This window comes from Sander vitreus, chromosome 16 (assembly GCF_031162955.1).
Source record: "Sander vitreus isolate 19-12246 chromosome 16, sanVit1, whole genome shotgun sequence".
Classification (NCBI taxonomy): Eukaryota; Metazoa; Chordata; class Actinopteri; order Perciformes; family Percidae; genus Sander; species Sander vitreus.
The window spans coordinates 25,720,993-25,745,992 of record NC_135870.1 but is presented as its reverse complement, the minus strand read 5'-3'; the positions used below and the strand labels follow the sequence as shown (position 1 = coordinate 25,745,992).

General features: G+C 42.2%; 1 protein-coding gene across 4 annotated transcripts in view; it reads left to right on the top strand.

The window, feature by feature from the left end:
• Window positions 1–25,000, top strand: part of tcf4 (transcription factor 4) — a 318,467-nt gene that overhangs the window by 226,023 nt on the left and 67,444 nt on the right. The gene's annotated exons all lie outside the window — the stretch shown is intronic.

Genomic DNA, 25,000 nt, shown 5'->3' with positions numbered 1-25,000 from the left:
CCGTTATTAGAAATAGTGTATAAAAAAAATAGTCCCCAATCTAGCGTTTCGTTTCTGATTGTCTTCTTGATTCTGTGCATGAAATAATCCTTCTCACAGCTTTATTTCTGTCTTCTTCTGTGACTTCTTTTTTTTCTTTTTTTTTTTTTAAAGGACGTACAGTAAATGCGGAAAAATAACAGCCTTAGTACTGAATTGAATGAATGATTACTTTTTTTGTTGTTGTTGTTGCTCTGTGGCCAATGACACGTGTGGTTTTTTGTGTTTGTTTGTTTGGTTGTGTGTTTCATTCAGGGACTTGTGGCTTCTCATTTTTTTTTTTTTTCATTTCTTCCCACGAAAAATGTTGATTTCTCTGTCGTAATTTGGCCTGAAATGATGTTTGCGATATCTCATTATAGTAGTATTCAGTTATTTCACCCATAACCTCGAACACGCATTCATGGCAAAGCTGGGAAATACGTCTGCCCTTAGATTCTTGTTGTACTTAAGAGTGATATCAGTGATATTATGTTATTCACATTTATTTTCATTTTTTGTATCCATTTTCATGCCATTCAAATAATATGAGTGCAGCAAATTCTGAAAATGATAAAGTTGGAAGTCTACCCATCTGGCCTTTTTTTTTTTATATATATATATGTGTCTTTGTATAGGCTTAACAATATAGTACCCATAATTGTTAATCTTCATTTAAAATATACTAATGAGTGTCTCAAAAATTGAGAACCATAAACCACGATCCAAAAAGAAATACATCTGAGAAAGTGGTTATCATCCAGTAAGTATGAAGCTGTCTGACCTCCTATGGGCCTGTCTCTCTGTCTGTCTGTCTCCCAGTAAACCCCCCCACCTGTAAAACCAGTCCCAGGGTGAGGTGATTTACAGACGGGGGGGCTAGAAATGAGAAACAGGGTGTAAAGCAAAGCGAGGGTGAATGAATTTCACAGGTTTTCTCGCACTAAAAGCAGGAATTGTCTGCAAGTCGCAGGTGTAAATGAAGATGGAAGGCTGGGATTTCCTACAGATCCACCTGTCAGTGAACTGTCTGTCCGCCTTTGTCTCACCTTTGACTCCTATTTGCCGCTTTCCACGAGTTCAAGAGGATAAAAAAGGAGAAAATAAAGAGGAGATGACAGCGGGGACGGACGGAAAATAAGGACAGAAATATATATATATATATATATATTTTTTTTTTTTTTTTTTGTTTAAGAATTCTGTGTCCAAATTGTTTGATCTTCGTTATCGTATAAGCAGTAATACATCTAAGCCATTTTAAAATGAATAATAAGTCCTTTTTTTTTTTTAAACTGGCACCGTACAGGCCTTCTGAGAGAATGTATCAATCAGACAGTAGCTGTGAATATTTGTCCACAAAATTATATTTCTGCAGAAAAAAAAAGAAAAAACCAGCAAGCACACATTTAATTATTTTGCAGAGAAAATGTATGATTACATTTTTACACAAAACGTTCTTAATGGTATGTTTTTCGGGAGGTTATACATATCTGTGACCTTCATATCAATGTGATTTATGAATCTGATTTTAATTCTTGTGGTTTCATTTATACTTTCTAATTCTAAGTGGATTTAATCCGTCTTTTATACATCCTGTATTTTTACATGTTTGTTTATATATATATGTGTGTGTGTGAAAATACAAAAACATGTACTGATGTTTAGATTTTCTTTGGCTTGTTTAATTCTGTGGTTAGCAGTACTCTGTGTTCAGATGCTTTGGTAGCTGATGTGACCCGTGCAGCTGGACACAGAGCCTCTGTTGTTCCAACGCTGCCGCACCAACAGTCGGCTTCTGTCTGCTCGGCGCCTGTTGGTTCTCCCGGCCCTCCGTCCGGCCGCCGAACGCTTCCAACCCGCGCTGTCGGTCGTCAGCCATGGCTCCGGAGCCTTGTGCATTTTGTCCCCCCACTTTCTCTCTCTCTCTCTCTCTCTCTGTCTCTCTCTCTTTCCCGTAGCTTAGGGCCTTCTTTGTATCTCGGCAGCTTTCGCTCGGAGCCGGAGCTCCTTAGTACGGCGATGCCACGGGGCTCGGCGTGGCATCACCGCTTTGTTTGGCGGCTGGCTGCTGGATGGCACGTTGTGCCAGCTCGTCTTGATCTGGTGCCAAGCTCCTTTCCATCTTCACTTTACCCCCCCTGTCTCACTCTGTCTGTCTGTCTGTCTGTCTGTCTGTCTGTGTCACAGCTTGTTTACACCCGCCGTCCACTGACAGAAAGAGAAAACACACAACACACGTAATAAAGTAACGCTTGTCTTTTTGCGGCCTATTTTTTTTTTTTTTGTAGCTGTTTTTGTGGCTGGGTTTTTGAGGTGTTCTGGTCATTCTGTGGTTGTGTGAGAGCAGATTCAGGCTGGTCGGCGTGTTATGGAGGCAGAGAAGCGGAGCGAGTGGAAACTGGGGCAGAGCGGTCGGGGGTTTGAGAGAAGAGACAGAAAGGCTCGGGCTGATCTGCTGATCAGCAGCAGCAGCAGCAGCAGCAACAAGCTACGGCCCGGCAGGACCAAACACAGTGAAGAGGCTGAATCGGGGGCTTTGGTTTAAGGGAGAGTGTGGGGGGGTGGGGAGGGGGGGAGCGGGGAGTGAAGAGGAGGAGGGTTGAGGGCCAAGGCCTGAGCTTCGGTTAGCGGCTGTCGGCTCGCTAACTTAAGCTCCGGCGGCTTAATGAGGCAGCAGAAAGCTCTGCTAAAAACAAAAGGCCTCATTTAAAGCCGGCCCGGCCAGCCGGCTATTGTTATGCTAACGCAGCATTTGAATATTCAGTAAGTTTTAATTAGGAGGGTCCCGAAACTGCCCTGCCAAAAATCCTGCAGCCCTCTCTCAATGTGCAGCTACAATCTAAACACTTTAAACTCATGATTGTGTTGGTTCAGTTTGCTGCGTCGCTGCTTACTGAGACAAACAACCCTTCAAATGTGAGAAGATTGTAATTATTAGTTTTTGATTTGCAGTTTTTAGTTAACGAACAATTACAGCCGGACACAACACATTATTTCTCATTCTGTCTTTTCGAATGAATGTAAAATGGAACTATCCATAGCCTGTGTTTATTTAAATGGGTGTTCATGTTCAGTTATTGCAAAGAAGTGTACATTTAAATACATTTCTAATTCCATTGAAGGGTATTTTCTTTTAATTTGACAATTTAGTCCTCTTGGCCGTCGCGCAGCAGAAGCTTTAAACGCACAACCAGTGGAGAGGAGGTCAGGGGTCAAGGGCTAAACTCTCCTCATAAAATGACTGTATTGAATAAGAATTATTGATATTTGGGTTTTTTTCTCAGATAAATTACTCATGTCATTTCGGTTTTTACATTGTAGTTATATCATGGGAATCAAATAGGACTACTAATGGATAAAGATATGATGATGTTTAAATCCCCCCCCAAATGTATTTATTTTTTAGATTAAAACGACAGAAGTGTAATGACTCTGCCCCGACTTATGGAAACATTTTAAAATGAAAAGGACTTCAACCACAAAGAGAAGCTGTTCACGCCTGCAGCAGGAAATATGCAAATGAAGGTGTTTCTGTGTTTTGGGACTGTAGTCTGATCCAGAGAAGAGCCACGTGTTTGGTGGTGTGATATTTTTAATGTATTATTTTTAAAGTTTTATGTGCACTTTGTTTTGCCTACCAGGAGTTAATACATGGTAAATGTATTAAGTTTTGTGTGTGTGTGTGTGTGTGTGTGTGTGTGTGTGTGTGTGTGTGTGTGTGTGATTGTGTGTGTGTGTGTGTGTGTGTGTGTGTGTGTGTGTGTGTGTGGACATCCTGTGTGCTCAGTAGGCTGGAATTAGAGCACAGCGGGTTATGCAATTATTACTTTATAAATAGACACATTGTGTGTGTGTGTGTGTGTGTGTGTGTGTGTGCAGGCCTGTATCTCCATCTGCTTGAGTTATTCTGTTTGAACAACAACAACAAAAAGACATTTATTGCGCATTTGTGTATTTTTGTATGCAAGTGTGTGCGCTCACGTGTCCTTTCTTTGTGTACAAGCATACACTTTGAACCGTTGCTATATAAGTGTGTGTGTGTGTGTGTGTGTGTGTGTGTGTGTGTGTGTGTGTGTGTGTGTGTGTGTGTGTGTGTGTAAATTGTAAAAATGTCTGTTTCAACATGCTCCTTTTCTTCTTTTTATTTATATTTTTTTTTTTAGAAATTCTGAAAACATGGGTGGGTGTTTGTGGTGTATTACACTATTTATCGTTTGGCTCTCGAGGTTAAGATTTAATAATGTCCGAGCATGTTTTTCGAGCTTGTGCCCTGTGTGTGTTTGTGTAGTGTACTGTACGTACAGTGAGGTTTGTTAAATAGGCTTTTGCCTTTCTTTACATTAGGATGACAACATTCCATTAACATTGAACAAGTCTGAGTGAGTGAGTGAGTGAGTGTGAGTTTGTGCTTTAAGACACTCTCCTGTGTGTGCGCGCTGCCCTGTCGGTGGGGTCAACGTTCGTTATATGTGCATTTGTGTGTGTCTGTCTGGCACACACACACACACACACACACACACACACACACACACACACACACACACACACACACACACACACACACACACTCACACACACACACCGTTCAGGCTTTAACGTAATCCTTCTGCATCAGATTATCTGACACTGATGCCGCTGATACACACACTGATATATAAAAGAACTGCTGACACACACACACACACACACACACACACACACACACACACACACACACACTAAACACAGCTTTTTATTAAACAGGAATTAAGTTAAAAATTGACAGTGATGTGTTTTAGTAGACATAGTAGTGTGTTTTTTTTTTACATTAACACAACAGAAAATTAATAATTCTTAGTTCTGATAATAAGTCAGTTGTATTAGTCAGTTACAGAGTTGCAATATATCTTTTCTGTAAACATTTAGCAGGTTTGATCAGAATCACAGCAGTCTATAAAAAAAAAAAAATCAGAAACATTTTATTTGATTTTCTGGCAACTTTGAGTTTTTTGACCTAATTATTAAATGATGCATCAAACAAATACCCCACCAGACATAATGATAATGGAAATAAATTGTATTTGGCGCCACATGCTTTAGAAGTATCAACCTAGTTGATGATGAAGAGCTGAGATATTTGTGGCTCACTGTGTGTGTGTGTGTGTGTGTGTGTGTGTGTGTGTGTGTGTGTGTGTGTGTGTGTGGACTACAGTGTGGACGTGTGATGTTCTCTCGCTGTAGTGTTCAGTCAGTGAACGGCGAGACCTCTCTTTCACCATTTCTCGTATCTTCATTACTAATGTAGGAAAGGGTAATTAGCAGGTCATTAGTGATGTCATAGCTGTCAGACGTTTGAAATGGAAGTGTGAGAGTGGCTTGCTGATGGAGAGCCGATCTGTCGGATTATAACGAGACGTTTTCTTGTTTAATCTTGCATAAAGGTGCGAGATGACTTTTGTTCATTTTGGACGTGCTTTGCATATACTAGCGTTGTGCACAGGGCTTCACGATATGAGGAAAATATCTGACTGCGATTATGTTGACTGATATTAAGATCGCACCATTATTCACGATATTGAAGGGAATGGTTGTTTTTGTATCATTATTGTCATTTTCACCCAAAACTAATATTTAAAAAAAAATAAGGATATTTTCTTTAGTCTAGTACGATAGGATGTTGTACGACCGGGACGTCTCTGCAGCACCACAATACTGTATTCAGAATGCTTTGACACGTATTTTGCCTTTAACAAATATTGCTCCTCTCTGTGATTTGGATATTGCACTAGTCCATATTGTGATTTTGATAACATTGCAATTAATTGTGCAGCCCTAGTTGTGTACCAGGGCTGGGACGTTGTGTGTTTGTCCCGATTCGACTCCTTCACAATACAGGGGCGCCGATCATTGCAACTTTCATTCACTGCGCTTAGATAGTATCGAGTATTGCGATTTTCTTTTCCTTCTTTAACAAAAACAATAGCTGAATAAGGCCGGTCACACACTGCCTGCGTGGCGAGAGCGTGGCGTTTCTGTTGCGTGTCAGTTGCGTGGACTTTTCTGTCTTCGCACACCAGAAACGTGTCTGGCTGCTGCTGCTGCTGCTGCTGCTGCTGCTAGCCTTGTCTGTACACATGTAGCCTATGGTTCCCATTTCCCCTGCACTCAAGCAGTAGTATACTTCATGTTAAACATAAATAGGCCTATATACTGATTTGATTACAGCAAAGACAACGTCGGCAGCATTGACGGCAAAATAGGCTACAGAATATTTCGTTCTGTATTGACAGGTGCAATATTTTTTGAAATTACATTTACATCTGGATTTATGTCAAAACCTAGAGACTTTCAAACATCAACATGTCATTTATTAATATGTATTCGTGTCAAAATGACATATAAACATCTGTTTGTATTCTGTTTTGCCTGGAAAGGCTTCCAACACGCTTGCGTGTCGCGTGAAAAATAGGCGTCGGTCCTGTTTCTAGCAGGCACGCGTTATCGACGTGCGTGTCGCGCAGGCAGCGTGCACGCTCTGACCTGTTGACATGGGAGCCGAAATAAAAACAGACACGCCACGCAAGCCGACACGCTCACGCCACACAGGCAGTGTGAAGCCGGGCTAATACACTTCTAGAGACAATGTACAATGAGACATTTCTAATTGTTTTCTACAAAGAATGCACGTCACATGTCAGTCAGTCAGTCAGTCAGCCAGCCAGTCAGTCAGTCAGTCAGCCAGTCAGCCAGTCAGTCAGTCAGTCAGTCAGTCAGTCAGTCAGTCAGTCAGCCAGTTAGTCAGTCAGTCAGTCAGTCAGCCAGTCAGTCACTCAGTCAGTCAGCCAGTTAGTCAGTCAGTCAGCCAGTCAGTCACTCAGTCAGTCAGTCAGTCAGCCAGTCAGTCACTCAGTCAGTCAGTCAGTCAGTCAGCCAGTCAGTCAGCCAGTCAGTCAGCCAGTCAGTCAGCCAGTCAGTCAGTCAGCCAGCCAGTCAGTCAGTCAGTCAGTCAGTCAGTCAGTCAGTCAGTCAGTCAGTCTGTCTGTCTGTCTGTCTGTCTGTCTGTACATAACATGCTTTCTGCCTTTTCTGCTTTCTGTCTGTTTTGCTGGAAACGGATATGATGTCAGCGGTGCCGTATAAACAGAAAATATTTGGGTTAGGGTTTTTTTTTTTTTTTTAAATTGATTCTAGGGAAAATAATCAATTTTAAAAATCCTCGGCACATAAAAATCACAATAACATATGTGAATGGATTGCTTTTCCCACCCATGTTGTGTAGGCTGTTTTGGGGTATTTTCTTAGATGAAGTTTGGTAGGTTCTGCTTCATTTGCTGCAATATTTCTGTACGTGTAATACAGTAGTGTTTGAAATTGAGCTTCATCTTTACTGCTCGCTGTCCATTATTTATGTATATTTTGAATGCGGGGCTTTTAGGTTCAGGTGTTTAATGCATGTTCAAATGTGGCTGTGAGATTTAAATGATGCGTGATGTTATTGGTAATCAGAGGTAAAAAAAAATATATATATATAATTTATTGTGTATGTGTTTTATGGAGCTTTCCTGCAGTGAAAGGAGACAGGGTGAACTGAAGGCAGCATGCAGCCTGTAGGATTAAAGGCCTGAGCTAGCTGCAGCATCACCAACATTTGCTGTTTTATATCGTTTTTGTGCACTATATTCTATATTCTGGATGTATGTTATTAGAAGCATGTCTGCAGAGCCTCCACGTGTCCTAAGAGTATTTATTTGTTTCAATATCAGAACTTAGAAGTAATTCAATTGCCTTGCAATTGCACTTTTATCAGATTTTATTTGTCTTTCTGTCATATATCTTCGAATTTTCTAGCAGTAGAATACAGAAGGGAGACAAACTTTCATCTTCAGTGACTTAAAACCTACCTTTATAAAGAGAGGACTCGTCTTTTATTTTTTTTTAGAATATAGCCTAGTGACTGTAACTCAAGGTGGACCTAAAAAAAATATTCCAAAAAAGAGCGAAAGCGCTAATCTAGGAAAAGAGGCTACTGTTAAAAAAGATGTATAATGTGACTGAATACACAATCATAATGTTTACAGTATGGAAGTTTGTGATCACATAACATGCAAGATGTTTCAATTAAATACTTGAAGTTGGTCCGGAGGTTTTTTGTGTCGTGGTAACCTGCTCCGCAGTTTGTCTCTGGTTTATCCGTTGATACCTATCTGTATATATTTACAGTACAGTTACAGACTCCATACCTGCATTTCATTACATTGACCTGTCTGACCAGCAATAATGTGCCTGAATGCAACTGGAATTGGTCAACAACAGTGAAAAAAAACACAGGGTGTGCGCTGTATGTCATTGATAATATGGAGGTTGGTTAAAAGAATGGTCAGTCTCTCTCTCTCTCTCTCTCTCTCTCTCTCTCTCTCTCTCTCTTTGTCTTTATAAACCCTTGGCTTTTAATATGCGAAGTTGCAGCTGCCAAAATGATGTACGTGCACACACACACACACACACACACACACACACACACACACACATAGTCAAACTGTGAGTCATCCGTGTGTGTGCGTGTCCCATAAGAGAAGGTGGACTGTAACAGAGCAGAATGGGTCTGCATTCTTTGGATTGCTGGGTATTTCCACCCTGACCTGGCCATGGGAAGAGAAGCTCTCTGTCTCTGAGTCACAGGTTTGATTCCCGGTGTCTGTCTGAGTGCCTGCCAGCCTGATCAAACCTCTGAACATCCAGGTCAGCTGGCAGACGGGGACAGGCGGCAGCAGCAGCAGCAGCAGCAGCAGCAGCAGTAGATGATAGTTCATGTATACGGTGGGCCGGCTGTAGTTTCACACGGGCCGTCAGGGTACAGAGGCCTCTCAGCTGCACGTACAGAAACAAGCCTTCTGGCAGTTGAGGGGGGAAAATATTATCACTAGGGCTGGGTATCGCCCAATGATTTCCCCATTTCGATTCTGATTCACAAAGTCCCGATTCGATTGCATTTCCGATCTGATTCAATGTCAGTTAGGTTAGGGAAATTTCAGTTACAATTAGGGTTGGGTACCGAAACCCGGTTCCACTACGCAACTGGTAGGAATCGGACCGGATTACAATCCAAATTTCGGTTACTCATTTTGGTGTCGACTGAAATATTTTCCCTCTGTTGCTCCGAAACAGACGTAAAAATATCACCCTTTCTCTGTAGTCTACCGTAAATGTAGGCCACTTTTAAAATGCCATATTTTCCCTCTGGGCTCACCAAAACGGACGTAAAAGCATATTAACCATTCACTTGATCGCTAGTAAACATATTACATCTCTGATATCATTTTTCAGTTTTTCAGGGATCGGTTTAGGAGTCGGAATCGTTTTAAAAGTACCGGTTCCGCATCGGAATCGTAAAAATCCAAACGATTCCCAACCCTAGTTACAATACCAATTTTGCTTGGATATAAAAGAGAACTCATGCTGTAAATTGTACAAGTAAGAAGCAACCCTTTAATCATTTTTATAATGCACCAGGTTAATGTTTACATGACTCTTCCGATTGCTAAACAACAGTGGTCACAACTGAGTCATAGCCATTTGAATGTGTGCTTAACAGTTTTGACAGCAGCGTGTTAGCATTTGAACACAGTGCTGTAAATCCACAAAACGTTGTGCCTGTCGTGGTTAAGTGTGCAGGGTTTTGAAAACTGTGTTAAAGCAATGAGAAACGAGCCAGAGTTTGGTCCGCATGTACTGCTGCTGTACAGACTGGGGTTAGAGTTTTGCACGTGTTACTCCAGTTGTGGCAACTGTGGTTTAGCAATCAAAAAAACAAAACAATTAAGAATTGACCCCCAAAAAGGGGGTCACAGAAGGGAAAAGAAAGTAGAAAATATTCACATGTAAGAAGCTGGAATCGGAGATTTTTGACTTTTCTGTTCATAAACAACGAGTCAAACTGATTGATCGATTATCGAAATAGTTGGCGATCAATTTAATAGTTGACAACTAATCGATTGAGCTTTGCAGCTCCGGTCAAATGTACACCAGCTTCTGTGCTAAATGTGCTACTTTTGAACTGCACTTCAGTCATGCTACATGCCATTTACTGTACAGTACATGCCCTGCTCTGCCCTGCTATGCCCTGCTCTGCCCTGCTATGCCCTGCAGTGCCCTGATACATCCTGTAACGCCCTGCAGTGCCCTGCTATGCCATGAACAACTGCAACTACTATTTCTAGTCACTGTTCTATTAATCTGTATTGTGACTATTATTGCCACTGTTCATCACACCCCCAACCGGCACCGTCAGACACCGCCTACCAAGAGCCTGGGTCTGCCGAGGTTTCTCCCTAAAAGGGAGTTTTTCCTCGCCACTGTTGCTCTTGGGGGAATTACTGGAATTGTTGGGTCTTTGTAAATTATAGAGTGTGGTCTAGACCTACTCTATCTGTAAAGTGTCTTGAGATAACTCTAAATTTAGCCTTTGGTTTTAATGAATGGAAAATAAATGGAACATCGATACTTTCCATTAGCTTTGGCTGTAAATCAACTGTGTGGATGCTGCCGTGATGTTAAATTTAGCTGCATTAGCTGGTGGGCTAATAATATTTGAAGAATGTGGTTTACGAAAAACCTAAAATTTGAGGATGTGTTTGTAGCACAGGATTTATTCAGTGCTTTGGTCTGAGCTTTACTCACTCAGCTTCAATTTCATAAAACATAGCTAAAAGGCCCAGCTGGGGTTTTATGTCCTGTACTCTTGTAAAACACTGTCTGCGATACATTATCACATCAGCTCTTATTTCTCTGTGCTGTGATTGTCTGTCGTACATGCGCCTGTGTTCAGTTGTAGTTTCTCTGCTGCGTAGCTGCTGTTACTCACACCTTCACTCCTGTTAATGTTAGCTGGGAACGGCTGTTTTCTATGAGTGTGTGTGTGTGTGTGTGTGTGTGCGCGTGCACGCGTGCGCGATAAAGCCTATTCTCATATGTACTAAGCACAAGCTTCATAGCAAAAGGCAAGCTTAAGTAACTTAACTTTTTTGGCTAGAGAATAAAGAGAACTTGGTAGGTTTTGTGTGTGTGTGGGTGTGGATGTGGGTGTGGGTGGGTGTGTGTGTGTGTGTGTGTGTGTGTGTGTGTGTGTGTGTGTGTGTGTGTGTGTGTGTGTTTGTGTGTGTGTGTGTGTGTGTGTTTATGTTCACTCTAAACCAGGGCTGACACACTTGCCCCTTACACTAACACACACACACACACACACACACACACACACACACACACACACACACACACATAAAAGCTACCATGTCTTCATTATCAAAGTGGTAAACAGGGGCGTTTTTGTTAAGCATGCGCACGCACGTGTGTGTGTGTGTGTGTGTGTGTGTGTGTGTGTGTGCGTGCGTGTGCGTGTGTGTGTTCTAGTGGGTCAGTCATGCTGTGGTGAGCTGTTAGGGAGGCTGCATGGACTGGCTGATTAACACCGGACAGCTGTCACACTTTAAACAACAAGACAACGAAACTGTAACACACACAGTGCAGCACAGTACAGCTGAATGGCAGTTAGCACTGTGTCTGAGCTCAGGCAGCATTCTGTTAGCAGCTTAGCTTCAGTGGCAGTGACAGCTTATGTGAGGATCATACAATTCAGTGTTCAGTCGGGGAGGTGGACGAGCGTTTTGTGTCTTTGACGGAATCAGAATTTGGCCAGCTCTCACCAGTGCTGAGGTTTTACAGTTGAATTTAGCCGAGGAAAGGTGACTGTGAGCCGGCTACCGGCCACGCAGACCTTCACGGTCTCACACAGCAGCAATCAATGTGGGGCATACAGCAGTAAATACGTGGAATACATACGGATTACAGTGCATTATTTTTTGTAGCTATACGTAAGAATGGGTTTGAGAACATCCTGAAAGTGTGTTAGTATTTAACAGCCCTTCACACACAAACGCACACACACTAATCGCCGGTGTGCCACGCTGAAAGGAGTGTTAGTTTGATGCCCATTTTGTCCTGCGCTGGCACCGCCAGGCTTCACGCAAATAGGTCTCACACACACACACACACACACACACACACACACACACACACACACACACACACACATACACACACACACACACAATAATAGAGCCTTACAAACAGTTGGGGTCTCCATATCCTGCTGTCAATGTGTCAATGCTCAACTCTGCATCCTCTGAACACAAACATGAACCTTTCTATCCATCAATCCATCCATGTGATCACACATCTGGTCCACATTACGCGGACTGTTTTCACTCTCCATCCATCTAGATTTGTGTTATGCTGCTGTTTGTACTGAAATGCATCTCCAGCCAACAGCATCACTGCTTTTCTCTCTCTCTCTCTCTCTCTCTCTCTCTCTCTCTCTCTCTCTCTCTCTTTCTCTCTTTCTCTCTCTCTCTCTCTCACACAAACACACACACACACACACACACACACACACACACACCATCAATAGCCATGGTGATAGATGCTACCCAGCATCCATACGGCGCTCATTTTTAATACCTGGTCATGGAAGAAGAAAAAAAGAAAGAATGCACCAAAGACTACAAAGAGAAATAAAGGAAGGACATAAAGTAAGAACAAACAGAAAAGAATTCTGCAGCTCTGGAGTGCTGAAGTAATCAGCTCTTTGATCTAGCTCCTTTATTATTCCAGTGTGGGCCAAATAATGTAGTCCTGATTGTGTTGCTGGCAACCAGTGAGCTTCCATATGTTGGCTATTAGAGGCTCACAGGCTGTTACAGGCTCGTCTCCACGCCGCTGCTGAAAACTGCTTCTTCTGTGGTGGTTTTTCAGGGGTCACAGGTTCAGGCTGAGACAGCGAATTGATGTTTGAATTCATTTTTTGATGACTGACAGTATGTTTGATTTGAAGAGTGGTGTTGAGGTAAGGGCGATAGGGCTGCAATTAACGATTATTTTCATTGTCGATTAAACTGTCGATCGTTTTCTCGATTAATCTATTAGCCTAGGGAATTGGTCTGTAAAATGTTAAAAAAAATGGTGAAATACGTTGTTTTTCAAAGCCCAAGACAACATCCTCAAATGTCTTGTTTTGTCAACTCAAAAATAATATTGATGATTCACTGTGATATACAGGGATGATCGTGGTGAGCAGGTTTGCAGATGACGTGGTTTTGGTAGATCATTGCGAAAGGTTGTCTTCTCCATTAACACCATCAGAAACAGAAAACAAACTGACTAAACCCAGTTCTTTGTGGTCTTCCCGTAGTATCCCCGTACTGTAGCACCGATATGTAGTTCAATTTCTTTTAAGGAGGGTCACACCAGCTACAGCAATAATCCCTTAATACATTAATCCTCCATGTCCATTAGACCGCCCCACAATCTGACCCAGTGAGATATCTAACTGTAGCAACCGAACAGTTAACATGCTTATTCCTGCTCTCCAGATGGTGATTCCCAATTATTTTAAAACCTCTTGACTTTTCTTCCATTGCTTCCATCAGGCTGAAGTATCCATTATTTGACCGTTAATTTAGCCCATGACAATTTATCCTTAAAAAAATAGTAATAGCTGGATGTTGAATGTAATGATCACTATCCTGCTCCTCAGAGGATGAACCCTTGGCTTTGAAGCGGGGGAGCAGAGTTTGTGTCCCAGGGAGAACACATGACTTTCATCCAGGAATCATGGGTCGGGGTCGGTGTTTTATTACAAACCACAATCTTTTTTCTAATCATAACTAGTCGTTTCACTCAACTGCAACAGCCCTGAAGAAGTCTCTTTGAGCCGCTACGTGTGTGTTGTTACCCAGCTCTATTTTACTGTATTAACCATTTCAATATGAAATAGCCATGAGTGATCCCCCAGAAAAGTTGGTGGTAAGTGTCTTTTTTTTCAACGAGGGCCCGGCTGGGGCCAGTCACAGACTGATGGCAGCATTAATGTAGAGCCAAATAGCTTCTGTGATCACAGAATCATGGACGGAATTGCGAAATTCAGAATAAAAAACAGCTATCAGACAGATTCCATACATTATCCTACGTTAAAGGACAAATCCGGCGCAAAATGAAGCTAACTGGAGATTTGAAAATAAGACTACGTCTAACTTTCCAACTGAGCCGCAAAAAAAACTGTAGTTTTTAAAAATGTCTTAAAATACATTAAAAAAAAAATAATGTCCAGTGGTTTAGGCTTGGTGGGGGTCAACTAAGGCCCGGTGGGCCACCAGGCTTGCAATACACTGGGGGGGGAAACATCCTAATAAAGGCTTTTTGCAAGACTAGTGCCATGACTTGCCATGCAACAGCCTTTGAAACGACGGGCACCTTGCGCTGTCCTGTACTCAGCTAACAGTAACATTTTCTGTCTTCTTTCCGTCTTTCTGTGTTGCATGTGTTTGTCTGGATAATATATGTTATATATGTATGTTTGTATACCTGGAGTGGTAACAAAAATAATTTCCCCCTGGGATTATTAAAGTATTTCTGATTCTGATATTTAGCTTTGCTTGGAGCAAGCCACTAAGAATAGCTAAATCACCAGAAGCATGTGTGTTCTGTCCAATATTGTGGCTGTATTTTTGTTTTCTTTCTGAACATTCATTATTTCCTAGCCACAGACAGACAGATTAAGAAGATGGCTGTAGAGGCAGGTTTATAGGCCCAATGGAAACAGGACCAGAGCGCAGTGAGTCAGTCCACACAGGAGGCCGATACTCTAATCCTTATTAACATTTTTATGGATCACCAGGCTGAACGGGATAAGAATCAGATGTTCAGAGGAACCGTGTGCTCGGTTTGAACCGGTTAAGGTGGGCTTGATTTACGCTGTCAGGCTCTTGGAACAACCTCTGAAGCCCCAACATCTCTGAAGAAATAATAGTACCAAGCGCTCTGCATCCTCTGGATTCTATTTACTGATTTAATGTTGCTCTTTTTATTTTCTCCCAAATATTTTCTACATCAGCTTGAATTTTATTCTTCGTGAATTTGAGCTGAGATCAAACAGAAGTAACAGAACTAAAACTGAAAACTGGTGGATTGTCATAAAGCTTTGCAGAGAAGGATGCACAAATTTAGATCAGATGACATAAACAACTTTTCCCGCTAACCGACTGCGTCCCATCTGTGGGACACCGAGGGCTCTGTTTGCATTTGTAACTCCATCTCACTTCACTTTTTATTGTTAGTAATCCTTTCCTTCTCATGTTTTTTTTTTCTTTTTTTTTTTTTAGATTTAGTGAGCATGAGGAAACATTCAGGTTCGTCTGAAGCAGGTATCTGACCCTGATCCCTTCCAAAAATCTTTAAAAATAACTTTCTCTTAACTTCATACACACTCAATGGAAACAGATTTTTTTTTTCTTTTTTCTACTGAGTGGAGCCTGCAGTCCTCAGCTTCATCCAAACTTTCTACCGAGCTGAAACGCCTTTAAAATGTATTCTACACGGACGATATGAAGACGGTAAAAAGAGAACCGGTGATGTAACGCTGCGGCCGGATCGGTCTAATGGCTGCACGGCCTCTCTCAACAGGAAGGTCAAGGGTTAAAATCCCTACAAGCCAAAATGAGGAAGATGAAGGATTAAGTATGTTAATGTGCTGTATGTCAGTGTGTTTAGTGCTTTAGTGCTCTCTCTCTCTCTCTCTCTAACTGTTGCTGAATTCTGCTTTTACTCTAGTCTGGCTAGTCCACACAGCATTCCGGGATTGGAGAGAAACGTTCTCTGGTTTATTGGCATTTCTTTAAACCAATCACAATCGTGTTGGGCGACGCTAAGCGCCGGACGGAGCCCCGGTTCCGCTGCAAAATAGCCTCGCGAAGGAACTTGTTTTGGTGGAACACGTGTACGTTTAGAAGTTGTTTTAGTCATGCAACAGAAAACTCAGATTGGACAGATAGTCTAGCTAGCTGTCTGGATTTACCCTGCAGAGATCTGAGGAGCAGTTAACCATAGTCCTCAGAAATCCACCGGTGATTAACACAAACGAAGCAGTAACGAAAAATCCGCTAAAAAAAAAAGGACGTACGGCGGAATTTCCGGCGGCAACGAAAGTGGAACGTCGTGGATATGGACTACTTTTACTGTAAAACAATAACGGAAAAAAAACAGGAGAACAGGTGTATTTTTACAGATTTTAAAGCATACTCGGAGTTTGACTTTGAGTCGGACATTTTTATTTATTTTTATTTGAATTATTAAAACTGAAAATGGCTCTGACCCTTAAACTTAACATTACTAGCTGAAGCTCACTCTGTAAAAGGCTGTGAGTCCGAAATGTGAAATGACAGACTTGAAATGACTGAAAACACGTTCAGCCTTGTGTATGTTACTATAGGTCCATATATAATTCTATATATTGATTCTATCGATGTAAAATATTGGCTTTACATTATTTAATGTCGTCTTATTACTGACTTCTGTTTTATGTTGACGTTATCCAGAAAGATGAGACAGACATCTGAATGATTTGTAACCTGAATCGGCAGGTGAACAGTGCTCCTGCTCGCCACTCACTTCCTGCGGCAGCCATCTTAGTGTTTGGTTTGTTTGCCACGTTACGTTGCTGTGCTGAATGAGACCAGCGCGGCCGTCGCCAGCTTGCATCACCGTAGCAACGGGATAACTGTGACCCAGCATCCCACCAGCAGCCGTGCTCGCTGTCCCCCACTCTCCGTCTGCACCCTCTTCAATAATTAACATGCCACGGCAGCCATCTTAGTTTTTGGCATCAGTTTAGGTGCCTGCCGGCGCGTTGCCTCGGCAACGGGGTCCCTGCGACCCAGCACTCTGGTGACGTCGGGCGTGTTGTAACACTCCAACTTTCTGAGTTGGAATCCACAAATCTGATTCGAACGCCATGGCAGCCATCTTAGAGAAGGTGAGACGGTGAAGACGAACCAGGATGAGACACACACACACACACACACACACACACACACACACACACACACACACACACGTCAGAGCCATCCAACATTAACCCATTTTCACAAAACAGTCCTTATGTAAGAGTGACCGTTGTTTTTGAAAATATGAAGTTATTTGTGTTCCTCTTTTCTACATCTGTCAGTATTTCACAGCACAGTTTGTTGTTTAAAGTGGCTCAGCAGGCCGGATGTCCTGCTTGTATCCAAGGCTGATGACCTTCATGACTGTATGTGTCATCAGTTTAATTTATTTACACAGTGATTATTTATTTATAAAAAGCTTCATTTGGGAGAACTGGTTGAGAGTGGACGGCCGCCAAGTTACAAAAAATCAGACTGGAACAACTGCATGGAAATCAAACACAGACTAAAAGAAATCGCTCTCAAACCCAATAAATGAACCTGCTAGAACAGCGTTTAGATAGATATTATAAATCTCAGGTAAAGTGAATCAATAAATGTAGAAGAAGTCCTTTTAAAATCACATGAATATTAAAAGAGGCGACAATAAATCTTAATCTTAAAAAACGATTATCCTCTTACTCTATCTTTGAAAATAGAATCCTGAATATTCATTGAACTTGCTCAAACTTTCAAGGTGTGTGCGATGTGTGTAGTCACACACACACACACACACACACACACACACACACACACACACACACGCTACACTCTTGTTCTCACCCTGACAGTTTGGCTGCCGCAGAGAGCAGAAGTCTCATTGGCCGCGTGCCCTGCAACGGCTGTTTTGATTGGCTGTCGGGCCGGCTGCCACCATGCCATCTGAGAGAACACAATTGTGTGTGTGTGTGTGTGTGTGTGTGTGTGTGTGTGTGTATGTGTGTGTGACGAGTGTGTTTGTAATGGTGGCAGCTAACAACCAATCAAAATGCTCACCGCTTTCTATGACTCCCACTCTTTGTGTTTGTCTCGTCTTTTTTTGGGATACTTTTTCTTCCTCTACATCTTTTTCACATGATAAATACCAGCAGGTGACGTTCTTTGGATTTATTTGTCTTTGTAATGCGATAAAGGGCTCTTTGAAATCAAACCTGGCTCTGTCTCTTAGAGCAGTGACTCCCAAACTGGGGGTTGCGGCCCCCCACGGGGAGACAAATCCGAGTGGGCACCAGATGATCGAAAGACTAAAAAAAGGAAGAAAAACTTATATTACACAATATGATATTTATCGTTCTCTGACTTCTCTTAAATGTGTTCCTTTTTATTTTTTCCTGTGAAGCAATACAATACCTTTAGGTCTAAAGGAAGAACTCTTGGGTTGAATCATGTTGCTCATACAACATGAGTAAATATTACTTTGTTTTAAGGTCAGTTTACCCAAAGTCATTGTCTGCAGGACTGCTTGCGGCACACGTCATGGTAGAACTAAGGTTACAGTCGTTTCAGTGGCTGTTGCAGTTGAGTTTAGCTGACAAAAAGGTAACTGTCCTGCGTCCTGAGGCACCAAAAAGACTGGTTAACACAAGAAACAAGTTTGTGATTTGGGTTAAAACACCCAACGCATTCTCATGAACGGGTCCGTATGATGCACACCAAAACGTACGATATCCTACGAAAGTAGGAGACTGCCGGCTGGTCGCGTGACGTTGACTGGCTCCAGGGACACAAACACCCATTTCCTGGGTGAAAGTCTTTTGTTTTCCCCTTAACTTCTTGCGGGACACAAACTCCACTCCCTCCCTTGAAAGCCCTGTGTGGCTTGCTACCACACTGAGCGGTTGCCCCTCAACCACAAGATTGGCGGTCACATGTGAAAGTGTCCCCGAGCAAGACACTGAACCCCGAGTTGCTTCCCGGATGCTGTATGGATAGCTGTCCACTCCTCCTAAAACTTAGGACAATTCCGGCACAATTCCGGCACAAAACGAACCTAGGGGTTAATAACAGATGTGTACCCACTCGATCGCTCTCTGGGACATGTTTTAGATAGATAGTTTAGAAAGACAGTAGCTCCCCGCCTGTATACGAGAACGAAGAATTATAATCTATCTTTTTAATGAACTGTCTGCACACTTACAAAGTTCTCAACGCTTCGGTTTACATGTAGGGACCCTCATTATGCTACCGGTGAAGTGTGGTGCTATTTTGAGCCTTTTTACTTTCCCTGTGCCCCGAATACTAGCGTTGTAAGCTAGTCAGCAGTCCGCGCTAGCTTGTTTCAAGCTCCAAACACATTCTATTAGCATGAAAACATGTCCCAGAGAGCGATCGAGTGGGTACACATCTGTTATCAACCCCTAGGTTCGTTTTGCGCCGGAATTGTCCTTTAAATGCAGTAATTGAATTTCACTGCCTTGTGCTGTGTGTATGTGACAAACAAGAATAACGTTTGTTTGTTTTATACAAACTCCCTGTGTGGTGTGTGTGTGTGTGTGTGTGTGTGTGTGTGTGTGTCTCTATGATGAACAGTGCTCCATAGAACAGTCCCATGGAAATGTTCTGTCTCTCTGAAACTTAGAGATTGTTGTTAATTACTTCATCAGTTGATTATTTATTAAAGCACCTAATGAGCTGTCAGCTAGCCAACTGGCTCAACACCAACTCTTTACCTCTGCCGTGGGTTGCTTTCTTGTCGTCGCTCTTCCTCCTCTACCTTCCTGTTGTCTCCTGCAACAAATAAGATGCTTTCTGTCTGTCTTTCTTTCTTTCTTTCTTTCTTTCTTTCTTTCTTTCTTTCTTTCTTTCTTTCTTTCTTTCTCAGTTGCTCTCAGGAGCCTGTATGTATGGATCTCACTGTTCAAATTCCTAACTTCCCCGACGCGGGCCCTGCCATTGTGTCGTTGAGCAAGACGCTGAATCCTCATCATCTGCAGGAAGTTGACCTTTGACCTGTAACCCATTAAGGGAAGTGGCAGGAGGAAACAAAGCACACATTTACCCTTTGGGAATCCCAGTTATACACATGTGTGTGTCCTCAACTGTTTCAGGCCAAACAGGAGCAGATACTGTATGTTGGATAAAGAGAGCATTTAGACCGGATCAGGTTTGGAATTCTGTGTGTGTGTGTGTGTGTGTGTGTGTCTTTTCCCAACTCAGACTTCCATATCTGTCAGTTCAATAACTACAAGATGGCAAAAATCCTCAGAATTGGCACAATTTTCCTCCTGTCTTTTAACTGGTGCAACGGTACACAAAATTCCCGGTTCGGTATGTTCCTCGGTTTTGGGGGTCACTGGTCTGAATGTTTTCGGTACAACGGGGAAACGTTTCCAGTTAAAACTTGTGCGACTGATCCACTTGTGTGAGTAGTAGGAAGAAACAGCGTTTGGAAAAAAGCAGGGGAAAAGAAATAAAATCCACATTCTTCCAATTCTAAGTCTGAATACATGCTTTATTTTGTTTATTGAACAGATCCTAAAGTAGAAACCCTTTTACTGCAGAGAGTGTTGGAGCTATTTTTGACCAATTTCTTGGTGCAGTGACTTGAATTCACTTTACATTTTAAAGGATATCGACAGTGAGGGTCTTTAAAAGTATCGTAATACAGATCTGTTTGTGCATCTGTCTTTTTTTTAATATCCAGGCGTGTGTGTGTGTGTGTGTGCCTGTGTTTATGTCTGTGTGTTTTCTGCGTCTTCCCCCTTCGGCCTGCATGGCAGGACTCTGTGTTGGTTGAGGCAGTTCTCTCACTAACGATCGCTGGCAGTCGGCAGCATGTGGCAGTAATTAAATCAAAGGAAATTGGTGAAAGAAAGAGGTGTGGGAGGGGGGTGACTTTGCCAGAAAAAGAAAAAAAAGTGGTGGTGTTTGAAAGGAAAATGGGAGACTAATAAAACGAGTGTGGAAGAGACTCGTAAAGAGCCGTCACCTGTGGAGAAATGTTTTTGTTCTCCGGCCTAAGAACCTGCTGGCAATCACGCACACACACACACACACACCCATACACACATACACACAGAGTTCACGCAACTTTGTATACACACACTTGTGACACATCTCACGTGTGCTGACGTGTGCTGACAGACGTGCACAAACCGCCTGGTTATTCACTTTAACAGATGGGGAAAGAACACACACGCACACGCGCACACACACACACACACACACACACACACACACATACGCAGGTGGGACTCTGCATAAACACACGCGCACACACATTTAAAATAGATTTGACAGCTTTTTCTATAAATTCAATAGGGGCAGATGCATCTATACTATATCGTATTATAATATTCTAATATACTATGTTATATTAACATTGTTATAATTATTAACAACAACCATGAAAATAAAATAATAATAAAGCAGCAATGTCAGAAAATCAAGTTGAAAGTTTAAAATGTAAAAACAATTTTTTCTCATTGATCTCATTGATTGATTAATCATTCTACAATTAATGATATATTTTCTACAACATGTTCATCTTTATTTGAACACTCTGTTGTAAGACATGTTTGCCTTTAACCAGCTGAAAGTAACTCATGCACGTTCTTTGTGGTTGTTTTTGGTGGATGTGTGTGGATTTGTACTCCTGTTCGAATGCTTGGCATACGTGAGTGTGTGTGTGTGTGTGTGTGTGTGTGTGTAGACAGATGTCGTAGCAAAATTCACCCTAATCAATGTAAAAATCATGAAATCATAAAAACTACCGTCTCTGTGTGCCCTGCGAGTCAGTTGGTTGCTCAGTGATGAGGCCCGAATGACGTTCACAAAAAAAAGAAGAAAAAAAAAGATTGTCATTTCTTTTTTCTCTGCAGCTAAATCAATCACTTTACTTTCCTCAACATATTTCCACCTAATTATATGAATACAACTGTACAGTGTTTACTGCATAACATTAAGCGTTGTATTCATACTGTGGCTAGCAACATTTACACTTTGTGATTAATATGTTTGAAAGCAGAGAGTTACTCACCCACTTTTAAGTGATGCTATGGAAAACACACATTTTTCATAATAGTTTAAACAATAACAATTTAAAAAAAAAAAAAAAAAAGGAGGAGCTTTCATGTCGACATTTTAATGAAAGATATTGCCGGTCACTAGAAAATGATAGGAAAATATTTGTTTTCCATTGGATTAATGGTGATGAGAATGCACCGTAGTGCGTTTGTGTGTGCTGTTATGGAGCCCTCGGTGCTCTGAAAAGTCGCAGTGGGATTCGTTATTTCCTTCCTCTGATGGGTATTTCTCTTCTCAGACACACACACACACACACACTCACACTCACACACACACACACACACACACACACACACTCAGCCCCAGACCTCTGGCTATTTCCTGTGTCAGGGGGGACATTATAAAGCCACATTATGTTCACTATGAGCCTCCATATTCCCCCATCACTGAAATCATCCTGTGTGTGTGTGTGTGTGTGTGTGTGTGTGTGTGTGTGTGTGTGTGTGTGTGTGTGTGATAAAAAGAACCTACTCAATTTCCTGGGAAAGGAGGAGATGGGAAAGGCTGTGATATCACACACACACACACACACACACACACACACACACACACACACACACACACACCGTGATGCATTTCGGAGACACAGATCACCCGCCTGGCTGAAACATTTGAGAGTGAAACAAACAGAACAGACAGACGGGCTGCAGTACTCATCTTTGATCTGGAAAGTATTGATTTTTCTAGATCACTTTCTGTATCCGTAGAAATCTCGAGGAAACTGACAAGTGATGTCAGGTAAATGATGTTGTGTTCAGGAGCAAACCAAAGAGCACTGTGATGTTTACATCCCATCTTCTACCAACAGTAAATGTTGGTTTATTTCCCCTGGCCTTGCCTGAAACATAATAATGAAATGAAAGAAAACACTCACATGAATTATTTTCGATGGCACTGAAAAATGACCGTTACGTCTTTTTGTATTTTTGTATTGACTCGTCACATCAATTTTAAATTCGGGAATGTGAGATTATTTCTCTACACATCCTGGAATGTCTCATCACTTCTCTCTTCTCTCTCAAAAAGCGACGCTTGGTCAGGTGCCTTTTGCGTTTGTTATTGACGCAAAAGAAGTCTGCTTTAGCGTCATATTTAGACGCGCTTGGTCGGGACTCTCTGCGTCACTTTTTGGACGCTCTTGAGTCGGGACGTACTTTAACTGGGACAAGGACGGGACCACGAACCCCCGGTCTCCTGGGTGAGAGTCCCGTGTTGTTTGACCCATCCACCACCACAACCAACTGCCTTACGCAGATTTTCGGTCTTTCATACTACTCGCTGTCCTTGTAATGTCTTCCCGTCGACCGTGCAACTTTTTGTTTTTCGGGGTCGCATTTGCCGACGTTTTTGTCTCTTTTTTTGTTTTAGTCGATTTTTTTCCTGCACTTTTTTTGGACGGTTTTGTTGTTGTTTTCCCACGTTTTTGAAACATTTCACAACATTTTTTTTTTCTTCTGCTTTTTAATGATAATTTTTTTGGCCATTTTCAGCCTTTATTTTGATAGGACAGCAGAAGACATGAAAGGGGAGAGAGAAGGGGGGAATGACATGCAGCAAAGGGCCGCAGGGCGGAGTCCAACCCGGGCCCGCTGCGTCGAGGAGCACACCTCTCTATATATGGGCGCCCGCTCTACCAACTGAGCTATCCGTGCGCCCTTCACGACATTTTTGTCACTTTTTTCAATGTTCTTTTAACAATTTTTTTTTTTGGAAATGCTATTAATTTGAAGAAACACCCACATGCAATGAAAGTAGTGACCTGATCATTTATTTTACTCGTGAAGAGCGTTGCATGAAACCATCCCTGTTATTTTTTCCAGCTGCTGCTCTGGCCGGTGCGTTCCATACAGACGCTGAAGGCTGAGAGCCACTGACCAAGCGTCCATATTTAATGACTTGGCAGTGAGAACGGGTTGCCTTGCTGCCTGGTTCTGAAAAGGCTCCAATCAGCTCCAGAAATGGAATACAAAATGTTCTGTTCTCTCTCACAACATTATAGTCATGTACTGATCGCCTGGATCCAGACCTCTGTTGTACTTACTGAAAGCTGTTTCACCCTGTTGATGAAGCAGAGCACAGGACATGTGATTAAAACAGGGGAAGTCGGGCGCCCGGATAGCTCAGTTGGTGCAGTTGGTTTACTCCTCGACACAGCGGGCCCCGGTTCGACTCCGACCTGCGGCCCTTTGCTGCATGTCATCTCTCTCCCCTTTCATGTCTTTAGCTGTCCTGTCAAAATAAAGGCCTAAAAAATGCCCCAAAAAATAGTCATCAAGAAGTCATCTTCCCGCATAGCTAGCTAATAATAAATTATAAATAAATCGATATTAGTTTGATCGATGCGAAAAACCCTGAGTTGACAAGCCCTAGCAACCACAACCGCAGCGTCTGTGTACACTGAGAATGATGAATACGTATGTGTGTGTGTGTGTGTGTGTGTGTGTGTGTGTGTGAAAACATCTGTTTGTTTTTTGTGTGTGGAATATATAGCATCATTATATCATTTGTCATTCTTTCAGTGGAGGGGTAGGGGAAACACTGACTTCTCTGCAATTTTCAAACTTTGTAAAGTCCTCCAGTGGGCCTGATTGGACCCTTTGGCGGGCCGCTTCTGGCCCACGGGCGGTATGTTTGACACCCCTGGTTTAAAGGTACAAAAGATATACTGTAAATCTGCATAATTTTCCGTTTTTTTTTGGATTAACTGCCAGGACGGATTTAGTTTTCTTCCTAGTGCACACACATTAATGTTAGTATACCCACACACTCTAATCCACACAGACAAGGCCACAGAAGGCACTCACACACTCCTCCAGTTAATTGAGGGTAATTAGTGGTCAATTAAAGCGCTGTGACTTCATTGGCTGTCTGACTCTTTGATGTCGTGGCTCCTGGCGAGGCCAGACGCCATCTTGAATTCATTTACAGGCCGCAGTGTAAACACGCCGCACAACTGGACCCTCTGCTTCTTCTTCTTCTTCTTCTTCTTCTTCTTCTTCTTCTTCTTCTTCTTCTTCTTCTTCTCTTTTTTCTGCTCCTTTCCTTTATACTTTGTTTTTGACTGATTTGTTTATTTTTTCTTTAATTTTGCAATTTCACTTTTTTTTCCCGGTGCAGATGTGGCTTCTTGTTCTCACTTTCTTTCTTCTCTTTCATTGGCGCTTGGAGCT